The sequence below is a fragment of the Vidua chalybeata genome, chromosome 3 (genome assembly GCF_026979565.1).
Source record: "Vidua chalybeata isolate OUT-0048 chromosome 3, bVidCha1 merged haplotype, whole genome shotgun sequence".
Lineage (NCBI taxonomy): Eukaryota > Metazoa > Chordata > Aves > Passeriformes > Viduidae > Vidua > Vidua chalybeata.
Genome location: NC_071532.1, coordinates 21803715 through 21820282, shown reverse-complemented (window position 1 = coordinate 21820282; position 16568 = coordinate 21803715). Strand labels below are relative to the sequence as shown.

General features: G+C 37.6%; 1 protein-coding gene across 2 annotated transcripts in view; it reads left to right on the top strand.

Moving 5' to 3' along the window:
• DISP1 (dispatched RND transporter family member 1) overlaps window positions 1-16568 on the top strand; it is an 85858-nt gene that overhangs the window by 25049 nt on the left and 44241 nt on the right. Inside the window, exon 1 of one of the 2 annotated variants that reach the window (XM_053938848.1) lies at window positions 4290-4322. The exons of the other annotated variant lie outside the window; for it this stretch is intronic. The gene's annotated coding sequence lies outside the window, so the exon portion shown is untranslated. Of the gene's footprint in view, window positions 1-4289; window positions 4323-16568 lie in introns of those variants that run through there. 2 annotated transcript variants of the gene reach the window in all.

Sequence of the window (16568 nt, the reverse complement as noted above, 5' to 3'; positions counted from 1 at the left end):
TCTGGTTCTTCCAAAGGAGCTTTTGATACAGGCATAAATAATGTTAGCTGAAAAAAATGAAAAGCAGACCTGCTCAGATACTCTCTCAGTCTGTTCTTATGTTTCCTGTAGAGTACAGATTTTTTTTTTTATTCATGTTTTATTCAAATGTTGAATACTGGTTCCCTTTCTGCGGTACTGTGTGTTTCAGTGATCAGTATAGACATGTCCCACTTTGAAGTGGTCTATATCTAATTACCTTGTTAAAATTCCAAGCAGAGCTGCACTTAAAAATTTACACTGAGATTCCCTCATGAGGCTGATCACTTCAGACTGTTTACTTTCAATCCAGGTACAACTGCTTTTTCACTCTAAGAAAAATTTGATTTCTTAGAAAAACTATGTAGAAAGTGGGAAGTGGCATGGTATTCTGATAATGAGAAACTTTGTTCTGATCTTTCTCATAATTATCCTTTGCAGACATGTGATTTTCCTAAATGAGCACAAATACTTTGTACTAATTTGTTTTCCACGTCAGATAAAGAGTAGAAAAACATGAGATCATATTCCTGGTGTTAATCAGGTATTAAGAGTATTAGAAATCTGCCATCAGTTGCACACAAATATTTACCTTTTGATTGTTTCAGTTACACAGATTTAATTACATTTTGGGTTTTGAGGAAGGTACTTTATATTCATGTAGTAGGCAAGGTCAGCCAGATGCTTAGCCAAGGAATTACATTTCCTTGGAAAGCTGATTTATGTGGCTTTCCACACCCAGTACAAACTGCATTATAGAGGCCTTGACTGGAACATCCTTAGGAGTCTTCTGCCCCAGTGATAATCTCTGAGGGATGGTGAAATAATATCAGGTCATTTTTGAAGGCAAGTCTGCTCCCTTCCCATCACTCCTGATGTTTCCACTGAGTAAAACTTTTTACTCTCAGTTCTGAAATCAGTCAATTTTAAGGAGTTGTACAAATGTTGGGCTAGTAGTCATTGGGCTCCCTGTATAATGGCAGGATAAAACTTTGCCTATTGGCAAAACTTGGTTTGCTCAAAAAAATCTACAAAAAAAGTGTCAGAAAGCTGATGGATGTCTTCAGCTACCAGTTTTTCCAAGACAGACACCTGTTTATCACAGTGTAAAACTTTGTCTTTTTTCAAGACTGACAGATGAGGAAATTGATGTGACTGTTATTTTCAGATAATTATCCTCACATCTTATCATTGTAAGTGACTTCTCCAAGACAGTGGTTTTCTTCCATAACCTCCATGATTTACAACCATTTACTTGTCTGCTGCATCCCTACCGCCATGGAAGTCACCAGCCAGTGCACATTTGTCCCATCTGTTGGGTGTTTCAGCTGACACTGTGCTGCTTGAACTTACAAAGCATCATCCAGGTAGAAGAATACTTGTACCTAGCAGTTTCCAAAGTTGAAGGTAGCTGAAGGCCCAAGACAGGCAAGCTGCTGTTACCCACCTGCTCAAATGGCACATTTGGTTCATGTCACTGCTGATGGAGAGAAGAAGGTACAAAAAAAGGAGTGGGGCCAAGAGCTGCTGTTGGGATTGGATGGAAATCAGCGAGTCCAAGGCAGAACATGCAGCTCTCCAAGCTCATGGTGTAACAGTACAAGGGAAGGCAAGAGATATCCTTTGTTCCATCTTCTTTGGAGTAAAAGGTGTAGGTAACTGGTAACTTGGTTTATCAAAATTTTATGTGCCCATGCTTCTCTGGTCTGAGAGTTTATTAATAGGTTTATTTCTCTTGTATTTTCTTCCTCCCTGCTCCCTGACATGAGTTGTATGAGAAGTGAGAATCTGCCCTGACCAAGGAATTTCTGAGTGTCATCTTAAGCTTCTTCTGTCAAGAGTGGGCAAAAGTTGCTGCCAACACAAACAAGATGCAGAACGTTGTATGTGACAGCAATCTTTGCAGCACGTGGTTGCTAACAGTGAATCAGCAGTGCCCAGATAGCAGACAACAGCAGTCTCATGGGATTTCTTAAAACTGCATATCATGCGACAGGATTTGTGACTTAAAATCTCTCAGTGCGTTAGGGCTGTTTCTAATTGCAGAAAAACATGCAAAGGTTTGCATGTTCAAGTAGTCAATAAGTTCTCCATGTTAACCCTTCTCAGGACAGTGAACTTTTATGTACAGCAATTGAGACATAAGCTCACTCCATATTCTGATTTAACTTTCTGTTCTGGAAACAGAGCAGAAAGAGCAATGTATTTGGATGGATGTCTGTGCTCCCTCTGCCTCGTGATGTGTTGAATTTGTGCTGCTTATAACTTTTCAAGTAAAACAGATGTGACTGGCTAAAGACCCTTAATTTCTCTGCCTGCTTGGAATCCATTTTGGATTGCCTGCGATGTAGGAGGGAAAGTCAAATATTGCAAAACATTGCTTTAAGCTGTGACAGTCAATGCCTGATTATCTTAAGTCTCCAATGAGTGTACTGATTGAACCAGCAAAATCCTTCCACAAATACTGGTTTCTCTCAAATTGATAAAAAAGTTAACTCAGACTCTTACCTGTGACAGGCTGCTTTGGGGATTTTGGCCTCTCTTTTGACTTTAAGGAGGAAAGTAAGTTTTGGGGATTTTATTATTCCCTTGGGTTCCAACCTGATGATGACATGCATTCAGTCTCTGCTCTTCTCTGATGTTACTCTTGCTCCCAGATGGGTTCACCCCCTTCAAGTCCTTTCATTTTCTTCTCAGAAAGTTTGTCCTAAAGGCCAAAAGAAAGGATTTTCAGATGTGTAACACTTCCAGATGCACTTCCAGCAATGCCAGGTGTTTGACCAAGCCCATCACATTAAGGACAAGTTAAAATCCTGCTTTGCCATGGGTATTGTCATTTTTATTTGTCTGATCTCTACTTGTTTCTGCTTATTCTTGTGGCTATTAAGCTGTCCTGTAGCAGCCATACCAGTTTGGGTTGTTCTCCTGCTGAGCTTCCCATCACTAATTCACAGTGAATGTCTGAGCTTCTGGCTGGCAAGCTATATTTTTGATATCCACCTTGGTGTCTGCTTTGTGGGGAACTTCATTGAACCAGCTGCTCAGAGTATGAGGTACTTGTGCACAAATAGTGGCTTGGGCCAAAATCCTCGAAGTACTTAAACATGGTGTAGTGAAAACATGCCTGTCTAAAATCCTACAATTCTTTCCTTGACAAGAATCTATTTGAATCATATTCACCTTTAGTTCTATTGATATTTAGGATTTTCTGTGTGGCAAACTTCAAACTCTTATTGTTTGCATTGCTTCTACCTGCCTGAGACAGAATCCTGGATTCATTGGGGTTGGGAGGGACCTCTGGAGATCACCAGTCCAAATCCTGCCAAGGCAGGGTCACCTGGAGCAGGTGACACAGGAATGTGTCCAGAGAGGGAGATTCCATGACCTTTCTGAGCAGCCTGTTTCAGTGCTATTGCTTTAAAAAATATTTGAAGAAGGAACACTTTCTATGGCACTTTAAGGCAATATTCTCTTTGACTATGTACTGAAGGATTTTGCTTATATAGTCAGTGAATTTGCTTATATAGTCAGTAATAATGTTGATACATAAGTTTTGACATTTTTTTAGTGGTAAATGCACTTTAAAAAGCTGTTTCAGAATCATGTAGTGGAAAACTGCTGAAGACTTTGTTTTTTTTTTTGGTGTTATGTTTTTTTTTTTTTTTTTTTTGCTTTTTTTTTTATTTTTTTGGTTTTTTTTGGGGGTTTTTTTTTGTTTGTTTTTTTTGTTGTTGTTGTTTTTTTTTGTTAACTTTTCTGTTGGAAACAGAAAACACATAGGTAGCCAAATTGCATTCCAGCACGACCTGCTAGCAGGCAAGAGGATTTCTGCTTCAGTGCTGCAGTTCATTAAAGAGTTGTTAGCAGAAATGCTGGAAAAGTTTGCTGTGGGCATGTGACGGGAGATTTCTGATAACCTCAAGGCTGCCTTCCAAATGATCTTATTAATTCTGTGAGTAATCCGGGGAAAACCAGTAGGGTTTCTTTGACTTTTGCCCTCCAAGGTTGCAGTTTTTACAGCTCAGAGCAGCTATTAGTAACAATAACTCTTGAAGTGTAATTTAAAAAACCCCAGGAAGTGTGTTCCTGTTTTTCTTTCTGGTGCACTTACAACTGACAACTCCTCTTCCTTTAGCCCCTAATTCAGTGTGCTGCTGTTCCTGGAAACCTGTTTGGAATGTTCTAATGAAGTTTTTCACTTGCCTGAAGTACATCAAAAGTAACACATGAGCCTGGTTTCCAGCAGAGACAGACTTTGGTCTGCATAGAGTCAGCTGCTTCTCAAGAGTCACACTCCTGACTGGGTAAGGAAGGATGGGGTTGATTTGTGCAGGCTCTGGGAAGTTAATTCTGCTGTATTGGGAAGGTGCTGTTACAGTTGTCAGCTCACTTGTGTTCAAGGTAACTAATTCAGAACCAGAAAGTGACAGCTTTCTTGCTTTTAGTGAGGAGCATCGATGGAAATTTGGATTATAGGACATATGAACATAGAATGTCATGGTCTGCATTTATGATTGGAAGAAAGGGCAATAAGTTTTTGCATCTCTCCTTGTGAACATGTTCTCTTTTTTATGTAGCTTGAGGTTGGATTTTTTTTCAGATTCTCTTATTTTCATAATCATTAAATCCCCTATTGAAGAGTAATACAAAGAGCTGTTTCAAATTGCTTTTTCTCCTTATGCAGCAGATTTCAGAGTGTTAGCATCCCACCTAAAACTGGGCTACTTCTTTCCAGGTGCCATTTCTTCTCCTGTTCCCTTTTGCCTTTGCTCTCCAGAGTTGATATTGTACATTCTGCATTGCAGAGGGCAAGATTCCTGAGAATAGCACACTATTTGGAAAGGATTTTATCTGTGGCCTGTTGTCTGGATTTTATTTATTATGTATACAGAACATGTTAACTCTCTCTCTTAATGTTTCCCATTTTAAGACTGTTCCTTTCTATGCAAATTCACCTTGACTGCTCTTTAAAACTGGTTTCCCAGCTGAAAATAGGACTCTTACCTTGCTAGTCAGTGTTAGCAATATATTTATTTGCTGCATATCAGTGTAACTTTAATGCTATTATAGTTTCCAGTTCAGCTAGCTGTCTTTCTGCTTTTAAGTCAGATTTGGGGAAAGTATACCTTTTAAGTCAGATAAATGGGAAAGGCAGAAGGAAGAGTATTAAAAAGTTTGGTCCAATCCTTGGTAGTGTTCAACCTTTGGTTACTGCAGTTGGGAGACTATGAAAAATGTGGCTTTTTTCAGCTTCTTAAAATTTTCTCATAATTACTGGTTTTGAAACCAGCAGCTGTGTTACTTGATGCATCAAACTCTTAACTGTTCAGCTATGAGTTTTAAATGGGAGAGGTAAACAATTGTTTATTTTTTTCTTATGACTTCTAAAGCACTAAAAAAAAGGTTAAGAAAAATTAAAAGGTTAAGAAAAAAAAAAAGGTTAAGAAAAATAAGTGCCTACAATTTGTCAATATCCACTGTTATTTTCTAAAGTTCTATTTTAAGGCTTTAAAGTTCCAGCACTGGTTTTTAATATTTTTTAAAGATAGGAGCTTCTGTCCTAAGTAGCTATTGCTTGTTCAGTGGTCTTCTGAGAATTTAAAGTAGTTCCCTTGCTTGGTCTGAAATTGATGAAATGTAACTGTATTGTAACTTACCAGTTAAGTTAGAACCATTTAGAAAGGGTTTTGTTTTCTAAGTATTTTTTTTTAAGTTAGTCTGTAAAAACAAAGTCATTTTAATGAAGACTTTGAATATTACATTTCTCCCTAGTCTCATGAACAAAACTTCAGATTTTGTTTTGCAGCTCTTTCCCCTAGGGGTTAAATAGCTAGGAAATAATCTTACCCTAAATTGAAGAACTCAAGGAATGCCTCATGAAGGAGCATTATGGTGACTGGCACTTGAGTGTTTTGTGAGATGCGAGTGCAGTACATGTCACTGCAATGATTAAAAAGTGAAACTGGTTAATGGGGTCTGTGGAACCTGTGTGCCCACAGCAGCTCCTTGGTTATTTGTTCAAACTGTCCTGCACATCTAAACTTCTTGTATGGTAAGTGGTGTTTATGCAGACAGGTATTCTACACAGGGAGGTTGCCTGCAGGACAGAGGCAGATTTCCCCTTCCCTATCTAGACTGCTGCTTCTAGAATTTATTCATCTAAGTTTCTGATTCCTCTGATTTGGAGAGCTTTGTAATTAGGGAAATTCAGGACAAGATGAGATAAAAACAGAAGCAGGAGATGAGAAAGAAGCAAAGGTCCATGTAAAGTGAGGAGGAATGGTGCAGTACCAGAAGTATAAGGAGAGATTGCTTTTGATAGACTGGTAGAACTGTGTGAAATGAGTTTGGCACTAACAGTCATTCCTTTGAAGTATTTTTGTCCTGTTTTTTTAAAAATTATACTTGCTTATTTTGCTGCCTTAGACTGAAAAGCAGATTGGGACAGCCTCTGTTTTCTTCCCTCCTTTTTTGATTTGCCCATGTGTTCTGAGTCCAGTACTGAGAAACTGTGGCTCCCCACTGTGCAAAAAACACTTCTCTTTTAAGTTTCTTTATATTCCTCTGTTAATTACTATGCACTTGTATGGATTCTCAAGGAATTCTGTAATATATGGAAACAATGATCTCATTTAGATTCTTATCCCCCAAGTTTTCAGCATCTGTAAGGGGGCAAAATCCAACTTTATCAGATGGAATAGACACACAAAGAAATGTTTACTCTGATAACAAAAGAGGCTTAGTGCTCACTAAGATTTTCTGGAAGGATTTTCTTTAGTTACAGTGCATAATTTGACAACTTTAAAATAAAGCATACTATAATAAATTGATACATTTATTCACAGCTTCAGCTAAAATGACACAATCAATGGCTTTAGCAAGTTTAAATAGTCTTCTTTCTATCCTTAGCAACAGATTTCTGTTAAGTAGGAGGATATAACTCAGTGTGTGCTTACAAAAATAGGAAAACTGATTTTGTCTCAGATGACTGTGTAGTATCTTACATGTTTACATCTCCATCAGATTTACTGTAGCATGACTTTCTAGACTATGGGGTTGATTTAATAAATAAACATTATATGGAGCATTTCTCTTGTAGGTTACTTTGTTGAATGTGTGATGCCAGCAAAGATCAAGCTGACTTCCCTCTTTGATACCAAGGACTCAGTTGCTCCTATGGAGACTCCAAAAGATTCAGTAGGCATAAAAATGCATTTTTGTTTTTCATGTTGTTTATGCTTGCATTTTGTTAGTACTGGCTTCACATTTTTGAGTAAGCTTTTACTGAATCCTTATCTGTAATGACAGTTTAACTTTTCAGAAGATAAACTGAAGTGACATATACAGAAACTAATTTTTCAGTAGTGCTAAACATTTCCAGCTTTAGATACAGTTTAATCACATCTACACTTTATGAAAAATGTACATCTGCAGTTCTCTAAGGAATGTTTCCTAATACCTTTAATGTTTATTATTGTATGTAGGGAAGATATACATAATCCCTCTGTGTTAGAAAGACCCTTCAATTTAAATTTATTAAAGATTACTTTCCCCTGTCAGGAGCAAAGTGTCCCCTAAATCCAATTCCCTCCCATGAAAGCGTGAGAATTTCTCCACTGCTTGGGGTCTGTGCAAATCATCTGCACTACAAAAGAGCCCTGGCTTCTTCCATTTTAGGAATCTGGGAAGGGTAAATATTTAGAAGTGCTGGCATAACAATAGCAGAAGTAGAAGGAAATTAAAGTTTGGGATCCAGTGCTGAGACACATTTGGCTTAAACCTTGGGTAAAAAAACCACAAGCTTTATGGTAAATTGGTGAAACATTACAATTTTCAGCTTTGGAGTACAGAATCAGCAGGAACTGTTCTATGTAGACTAAAGCACCCAGTTTTGAAAATGTCCTCTTTGTTCTTGTTTAGGTTTTTTTTTGTTTGTTTTTTTTTTTTTTTTTTTTTTTTTTTTTTTTTTTGTCAGACCAGAGTGTGTTGTTGTTCAATTCCTTTCTGGCAGGTTGCAGGAACTAATATTTCACGAGCAAATACTAGCACTGTTAAGGGAACAAGGCTCTTTATGGAAGACAACTGCTGCTATGAGAACTTCTTGAATATAAAGCTCAGGGGCTGTAGGTTGAATGACTATATGAAGAAAACTGAAATTAAGACCATGGCATAGAAATTGATTTCATTATAGGAACTCTGGTGTTTAGGTTGCAAAGTAATTTGTTCCATAAAAGATTTTCTGTAGAATCTCTTAGAGAGTTTTCAGCATCTGTTGTTTTCAACAGCTGTTCAGTATTGAGCAGAAAGATTCATCTGTTCTCTGCACAGCAAGAAAAATGTATTCTTTATCTTGATAAATTCAGTTGAGCTTGAGTAACTCTTTGGATATTAAAACCAGTTTTCCTGGTCTGTTTCACTTATCTTTGGGAGATTTTTGGCAACATGTTCAAATACCTAAACGTGTCCAAAGACTGAAGTCTGTTTCTGCCAGAATTTGCTGTGTGACTTATGAGCCTATATAAAGACCATTATAGTAACTTAAGCTGATACTTGGCTTGTGTTTATGGAAGACAACTCCAAATAATCCTTTAACTTAATTTTGAGCAATGTTGTGTTTTTCAGAAAGAGACTGTATAGAGTTGGCTGGATAGAGAGAACAGTACTTTTGGAAAGAACTTAAATGTTTTGAAATTAGATTTATATTTTTTATCCAATTTAAAAGCTAAAACAAAAAAAAAATCTGTATTTCATTGTAGAAGGAAATAGAGTTTAACCTCCAGATAGTAGACTGCTTGGGTAGCTTTATCTGATGCCTCAGGGCTCTTAGCTCTCACTCAGCTTGCTTCAGGTTGTATGGGTCTTCAGAAAAGGCAGGTTTCTAGTTAGTTCTATTGGAAAGTTGTCACGCTTTACCATCACTGTTCTGTTTTAATAGTATTTTTTTCATGTCCCTTCCTATAATTTTGATTTTTACAATTTCCAGGTGGCAGATAATTTGGCACAGCCCCTGACAGATTTTTTTGAATTTTAGATCACCTAATGTCTGAAGGCTAGCAGAAGTTGCTCTGCAAGAGAAGCTAGACTCCTGTAGTACAATATAAAATAATATTTGGAGATAGTTCAGACCACTCCAAGACTTCAGTGCCTCAGTTTCCTTGCAAATTTCTCATCATTTTGGTTACCTACTTAAATTAATAGTGTTACCTCTTAAGTTTCTTTAGTAGGATGAGAAACCCTTCAATATTTAAATGCCTGTCCTTTCTTGGCTTATTCTTACTGAAAGTCCTCTGCAAATTCTGAATACCAAGAGTATTCACAAATTCTGAATTAGAACAATTCAAAGAAATTCTTATTTCAGTGAAGTCATTTGCCCAACCTAGACACTGGAGAATGTGGTCATTTTTTCAAGTTAGACACCCAGTGACAAGAGGAAGTGGAAGAATAGAGTCTTACTCTCTACAGCAAAGATACCGCAAAGTATCCACCATTCTTATGCCAGCAAACTAGCACAGCACGGAGCATGTTTGCCTTCCTTGTTCAGAATCAGATATGTCCTATGCGAAAGGTGATATTGAATCTTAAAAGTTGATTAATCAAGCTCTTTTTCCAGCCTTTTACATCTAGTCTAGTTGTTGTATGAGATATATTAGTTATGAAAACAGAACCCCTTACAATAGTAAGCAGAAAAAAGAAATTACAAAGAGAATTTATAATAAACTGAATTTAGACCAAGAAACCTGCACTCTATGGTAGGTTAGTCTCTTAATAGCAAATTAGTATCAGTCTGCTTCAGATTCAAGGTCTCTGGCAACTGGGGAATTTTGGTAATAGTTTCACGGAACTCATGACCAGGGTCAATAGGATTCTATGATCTTTACACAATAGTGTTCCACTGGTAAAATAAATCATAACAGAGCATGTTTTAAACCTATTTAAGGCTTGTGAGACTATGAGAACTCTGTTAGGTTTCTGTTCAATACTAATGAACAGGGCTCAGTTGTGACAGGTGACCCTCATTTGGTGTAAGATTTACCATGACCATTTCATGGGGTGTTCCATTTCTTCCCCAGTAATTCAGTTATAGCCCCGTTTTACCTATCAATTCCTTATGAACCAGCAGAATTCAAGGTGTTTATTTTACACTGTGTAAAAACAGACATTTCAAAATGGGTTTGGCTAGGATGGAATGGCATTACTTCTGGGAGTTCTTGAAGTAAATTCTGACAAAGTAGACCAGAAAGGAGGGACAGCAGTGATGGAGGCTCTCATTGCTTGTGGGGGGAGTGGAGAGCTTGGTGTAAGCAAATCCAGTCCCTCTGTGGTCCCAGCAGCCAGGCAAACTGGTTTGCTGGGGAGCAGAGCTGTGCCCAGTGCTGCTCCTGCCACTGCCCCAGTGTCCCAGTGCCACTGCTGCAGCACCACACCCGTGTCTGCTCATGCCCTGCAAAGCTGGGATGTAATTGCTGGGCAGCTGTGTGATAACCCTGAGAAAGGGAAGACTTGGATTTAGTGCTGAAATCCAGCTGAAAGATTTCAAGCTAAAGTTTCTCACCAACTAGACTCTTCACTCCTCAGCTGTTTACTGGACTGGGATGAAGGGCATTCTTTGTACTCCTAGGAATGCAAAATTTACAGGACCAGAGCAACAGAGAGCACCAGTAAGAGAAACAGGACTTTATAATCTGGTGGTGAGGTCACTTCCTTGGAAGGGGGAAACACAGGCTGGACTTTGAGGACTCTCTATGTACTTTACATGAAACAGTGCACAGAGTTTATGAACTGTCTTGGAAGATTAAGCAGAACTAAGTGTAACCTGTAAAGTGGTGAATTGAACAATTTCTGTCTAAGGTGCTTCATCAATAATTGAGCAAAACTTCAAAATGATGGTAATAAACATAGAATGAAAGTAAGGTACATGTGGGTTCTTGTTTTTTTCAGATTCTTGATATTTCAAAATGGATTCATTTCATAATAGAATTGTATGTGGTGAAAGCTTTTTTTTAATCCTATATTAAGCCTCTGTATAATCTTATTTTAAATGTGCTAATCAAGCTATGGTTTGTGTACTTGCCAGAAAAATTATTCTTGATTTGTGTTATAGTTCAAAGTGAAATGTGCATATTTAAAATCAATAGAAATTCTACATCCACATCTGTAGATATGAAACGTTGATGTAATAGGTGGTGCCTGCCAAAACTCTTCTATTTCTCAGTTTATAACTTCAAAGTGAAGAAACGAAAATGTATTGTACTACAGTGCATGACTAGATTAGGGTATTAAAGCATGTTCTTTATTATGCTTACCTCTAATTTAGTTGGTTTCAAAAACTCAGTTGTTATTAGCTAAATTTACAATGGCAGTTTTAGGTTTCTAGGAAGCTCCAGTGACCTCTGTAAAGAGGTAATTCAGTGAACCTGTCACTAATAATTTCATTCTGCAGCTAATAGTAATAGGTTTAATCCAGAAATTATGAACTGGGCCCCCCTCCCCTGAGGGAAATATTTCTTTCCACCTTTAAATATAAGGAGGAGTGAGCATAGGAAATTCAACAGAACCTGCTCTTTTATTTTTGTAATCATGAGGCTTTTGTGAAGTACTGTGCAGAATCAGTAATGCACAGCAGTTTTCCTTGAATTACGTCCCTGTGAAGGTTTCACTGCTGCCATTTTAATGGAATATGGCTTTATCTGCTGTCACTCACATGTTTACCTGAAAACTAGCTCCTGATGACTGTGGAGTCTTTGGGGTGTGTTCTGTGCACAAGAAGCCTGACCGCTCTGAGTCATGCTGTGACTGATAATCTGAAGAGCACCAGTGCTCCTGCTCAGTGTTCACAGTGGCCATGCAAGTAGCTCAGTACTGCAGCCCTTGTGAGGAAAGTCATAGCAGATAATGATGTTGCTGAACTGTTGACTTTTTTTTTCTGAAAGAAAAAGTGCAGTCATTCAACAAGAAACCTGGGAAAATGTCCATCAGTGCCTTTACCAATTGTACCCTACTATGTTTTAGTATTGAATTAGAATGCTAATCACTGACTTGTTTTCCATCTTCTCCTAATGAAAGAAAGTCCTGTATACAGGGAACTGGAATTTCAGTTTGTAAGTGTTTTGAACACAGTCCTTTGTTTCTGCTTTGTTGTTTTGTGAGAATTCAAAACTAGTTCAGGAATAACTTTTTGTACAGAAAAATCAGAGGCAGAGATTGTGCATCATGCTTATCCCTATTATTTGCATTTCTGCCTTCTAGTTTTATTCTATGTACTGCATGCTTTTTCTTAAGCATTTTTAAAGTTTCTCTTTAGTCCTGTAAAGCCTATTGCTTTTGCAGTTTTGACTCTAATATACACATTATATGCATGTGTTCTTCTAAGTGAACCTAAATCATCAGTGCCACTGAAAGAAATGCATCTCCCCCATCTGGTTATACTTGCCTGCTGTATCCACCATTCTTATGCCAGCAAACAAGCTTGTGCAAGTATGTGGGGAGTTGAATTTAGAAAATTTATTGGGATTAAAACTAATCTCTGAAGAGGAAGTGTGTGGGTGAACATGATGAGCACGTTTGCGTGATAGGCACTTCCCTCTTAAAATTGCCGCCTAGCTCTGAAATTCTTTGTTCTGTGACCCTGGGCCAAGCATTCCAGGTTCCTTTCTCTCCCTTCTTCCCAGCCCCCCTTCCCCTTGATATGTGTGAGCAGCTTGCTTTCACCCCTGGTTTATAATGTGCCAGTAACCAAGGAGCTCAGGGTCACTCACCGTGCACAGTGTCAGTCCTGCCTGGCAGCTCAGTCAGCTGTACTGGAAAGGTGGAAGGAACACTGGCTGGTAGTATAGTCTCTTCTAATGCCTAATAACTCTGTGTACCTTTGGGTACTGTGACCAGATTCATGTGATAGGTTTTTTTGTCCACTGTGAGGAAAAACATGGATGTGTCACTCGAGTATGAAGAACAAGTCATGCAATAGTCATTGGGATGGTTCCCTCACGGTTAGATTATTTTTGGCATTATTTCTAAAGCAAACTCTTTGGGAAAGATTTTTTGCTGGTAGATTAATATTTAACTTGTTTTGGAAAGGGCATATGCAAAGATTAATATATTTTGACAAATAGAGCAACCTTACTGAGGCTGGTCTTTTTTTTTTTAATAGCTGGTCTGTGAGTTCTTGCTGGGAAGGTCAGTATATTTTGCATGCATTGCTCTTTAAAATGATATCTGCTGGTTACTGTTAAATCTGTAGACTAAACAAGGCTGTTCTGTGAAGTAAGATTTAAAATTATAAAAAGAATATTCAGGTTTTAATATCTGAACACTTTCTATAAAGGTTCAATGACCTTCATTAAAATCTCTCAGCTTCATTAAAATTGCTAGTGCCCATGCCCTGGAACAGGTACATGGTGCAATTGAGGGAGCTGGAAGGGAGGGAATTGCAAAGGAACCAAACTTCCCTTGGAGGCATAGAATGGCTCTGCAGCTGCTGCTGCCTGGGGCTTCCAGGAGTCTTCCACAGCTGCTGTCTCCATGTCTGATATGGAGGTACTTTGCTTTGTACAGCTGTGGTACTGCTGGCATATACCCAGGCACTCCTCTTTGCCAGGATATAAAAAAAACCCAACTGCACAGTTGTAGTCTCTAATGACCAACACTGACTAGTGTTCTCTCAATTCTCATAGCCTGGCTTCCTTTGCAGACTGGTATCAGTCTTGCTGCTTCAGAGTCCCGATCCTCAGATCCTGGGTATGGAAATATACTGTACTGCTAAATATATTTCAGCAGCTGATCCTCTTTAGATTCCTTAATTCTTGTGTGAAGAGAGTTAACCTGTAGAGAACCAAATCCTACTCCAATGAATCTCCTAGAAACTGAGCATGTATAGTAATTGGATAAAATGGTAAAATCACTATTATGCAACTGAATTTCTACATACATCACAGAATGTATAAAGTAATCTAGTCAAAGTCTGCACTTGAATTCCATCTTTAAGTAGGTATCCAGCTGTATTTATTGACTGTAAATCTCAAGAGGTACCCTTAAGCTTAAAAAGCACTCAAGTACCTCACCTCAGCTATTTTGGTCAATACTGGGTCATCTTCTGCATAAAAATCTGGTTAGTTAAATGGACCTCATGCAGAGAAACAGTTATCTGGGTTTGTATTACAACTGAAATGCAATGTTTCTGTACCTTGTGCTTTTCTAAAGGATTTTTTGAGTCAAGCATTGATCAGGAAGGTTTGCAATTGCAGTTTTGTACTGACAACACAAGATTTATACTGTACAGTCAGAACTGTGTGGCTCCAGGGAACCTGTGTACAGTAGAAAATGCCAGATCAGTTTTTTGAGAAGACATGCCTCACAATCCTTGGGCATAATACAAAAGGAATAGAGATAGCATAACAAAATCCATAGGGGAATGTTACGTTGGTGTTTTGTAGTTTAGACTTGTCTCAAGTTCTTTCACATAGAGTAGCAGGTGAAATGGAAGCGTATCAAACTTGGTGAAGAGTTTTGGAAATTATGTGGCTTGCATGATTGGCAGTAACTGTATTTTAGTCTAAGTAGTGTGAAATCAGAGGTTTCTGCAGAAATCTGACATCTCCTTCTAAAGCTTGGAGGCTGGGGTTCTGAACAGTCTGGTTCTTGATTTATCTGAATGTATGAGGAATTCCCAGGCTCACATCTGTTAGCTAAGAGACAGCCAGAAAAGATTGACTTTGCATTGCAGGGGCTGTGTTTGGGTAAGCCTGTGGCAGGCAAGCAGCCTGGTGAGCAAACATTGAGGTTGTGCTCAAATACCATTTTCTCCTGCCTTGTCTGTCAGCCCTTTGTTAGTGTATCAGTAAAGCTCACTTCAAATAAAAGGTCCTCTCTGGGCTCTAGCAATGCTTGTTTACTCCAAACACTTAGATCTCTCTTTTTTTCTGGGGGGAAAAAAAGAAAAATTAGCTTTGGTGCTTATTCCATTTTCCTAATGAAGAAAGGTGAAGGTGTGATGTTGGTTGAGCACAAAGGGAAGGGGAGCTCTTTCATGTATTATTTGAAGGTTTAGGCAGCTAATTTTGAAAATCTTAAAAAAGAACAAAAAAGCTGGTAGGGATTTCCTTTCCTGTTAGTTTTACTAAGCCAAGGGAGCTAGGCTAGGCTGAAGGTTGAACGTGCAATAGGTAGAAGAAGCGTTTCAGAATTGCCACTGTTACCTAGCTTACTCTTAAATGAATAGCAAGAATCTTCTTCTTAGCTCTGTGAATGAAGTGAACAGCAAAATGAATAGTTTTCTGATATCTGCAACATAAAAGTTTATTTTGCACACAGCTGTTAATATTGCATAATCATTATATGGCAGTTCAGTTTATTCAGTTGCAGTAAATATGGATGTTACATTTTTAATTTTTCTAAATTAAGTTCAAAACAGTTGCCCCATCTTAAAAATAATTGATGTATTTTTAGATAATCTCATACATTGTAAGACTTCACTGTTTCCTGAATTAAGAATATGAATCTGAAAGTGTAAACTGAAAGTGACATTTCCTTTGCTTCCCTAACTGAAATGGAAATAGTGGTATTTGTGGTTTTTGGACTGTTGCTATATGAATTTCTCCAAATGATGGGAGAAATACAGTTCTTTGTTACTTCTTTGATTACAGACAAGTTAATGTAGTGGTTATTAAAACAGTATTAGTAAAATACATTTCTCCTGTCATGGAAAAAAAAATACGCTGCAATAGTCGCTTTCATTGCTATCAGGCTGGTGGTTGTAATTTAAGTGCTGGTGTAGTACAAGTAGTAGAATTACTGCTTTTTATGTCACTTGTTTATTTTATGTTCAGATAAAGCATTCTGTTAGTTTTTCCCCCTGGTCAGTCTGGACTGTTTTACAAGTGACATTATACATGTGTGCACTTACATAAGATACATTTAAGTTTAGTTACTTCATAGTGGAAAAGGTACACCTGTGAGAAAGGAATGTGAATGAGAAAATATAACTGTATGTAAACATGTTTATGCAGCTGCATTTTAATGTAACTTATTATTGGAGCACTCTGTTTAGAGAATGAAACTTTTACAGCTGAAGACAAGCTATTAAGTTTCTTCAAAACATTGTAAGCTGTAGATAAATCAGAAGTATAGATATTCAATTCTGCTTCCAGATTTATTTGGTTTTTTAATGAGTTTTCTTCATATTAGTATCTGAAAACTATTTGAGATGCTAATAAAACTGTCTTATAAACTTTCCATATTAAAGCTTTTTTGCAGAGTATTAAATCTAATGTTTTCTTCTGTTTTTCATGATCAATACACAACTTTCAGGTTTTTTTTAATAATGTAAATAATTTCATCCAATGTGAGGAATTTTAAAACTTAATAGCTTTTCAAGGCTTTTATGTGATGTGGGACTTCAGTTACTGTGGAGCCTCAGATATGCATTTCAGTTCAGAGTACATGTGGTTTGGAAACATGGAAAATAAAAGGTTTATGTCTGTTAGATGTCCACCAAAGATATAGTCATTAAATTTATGTTAGTATTTCTGTTATGTAAGTAGATAAAACAGGACAGT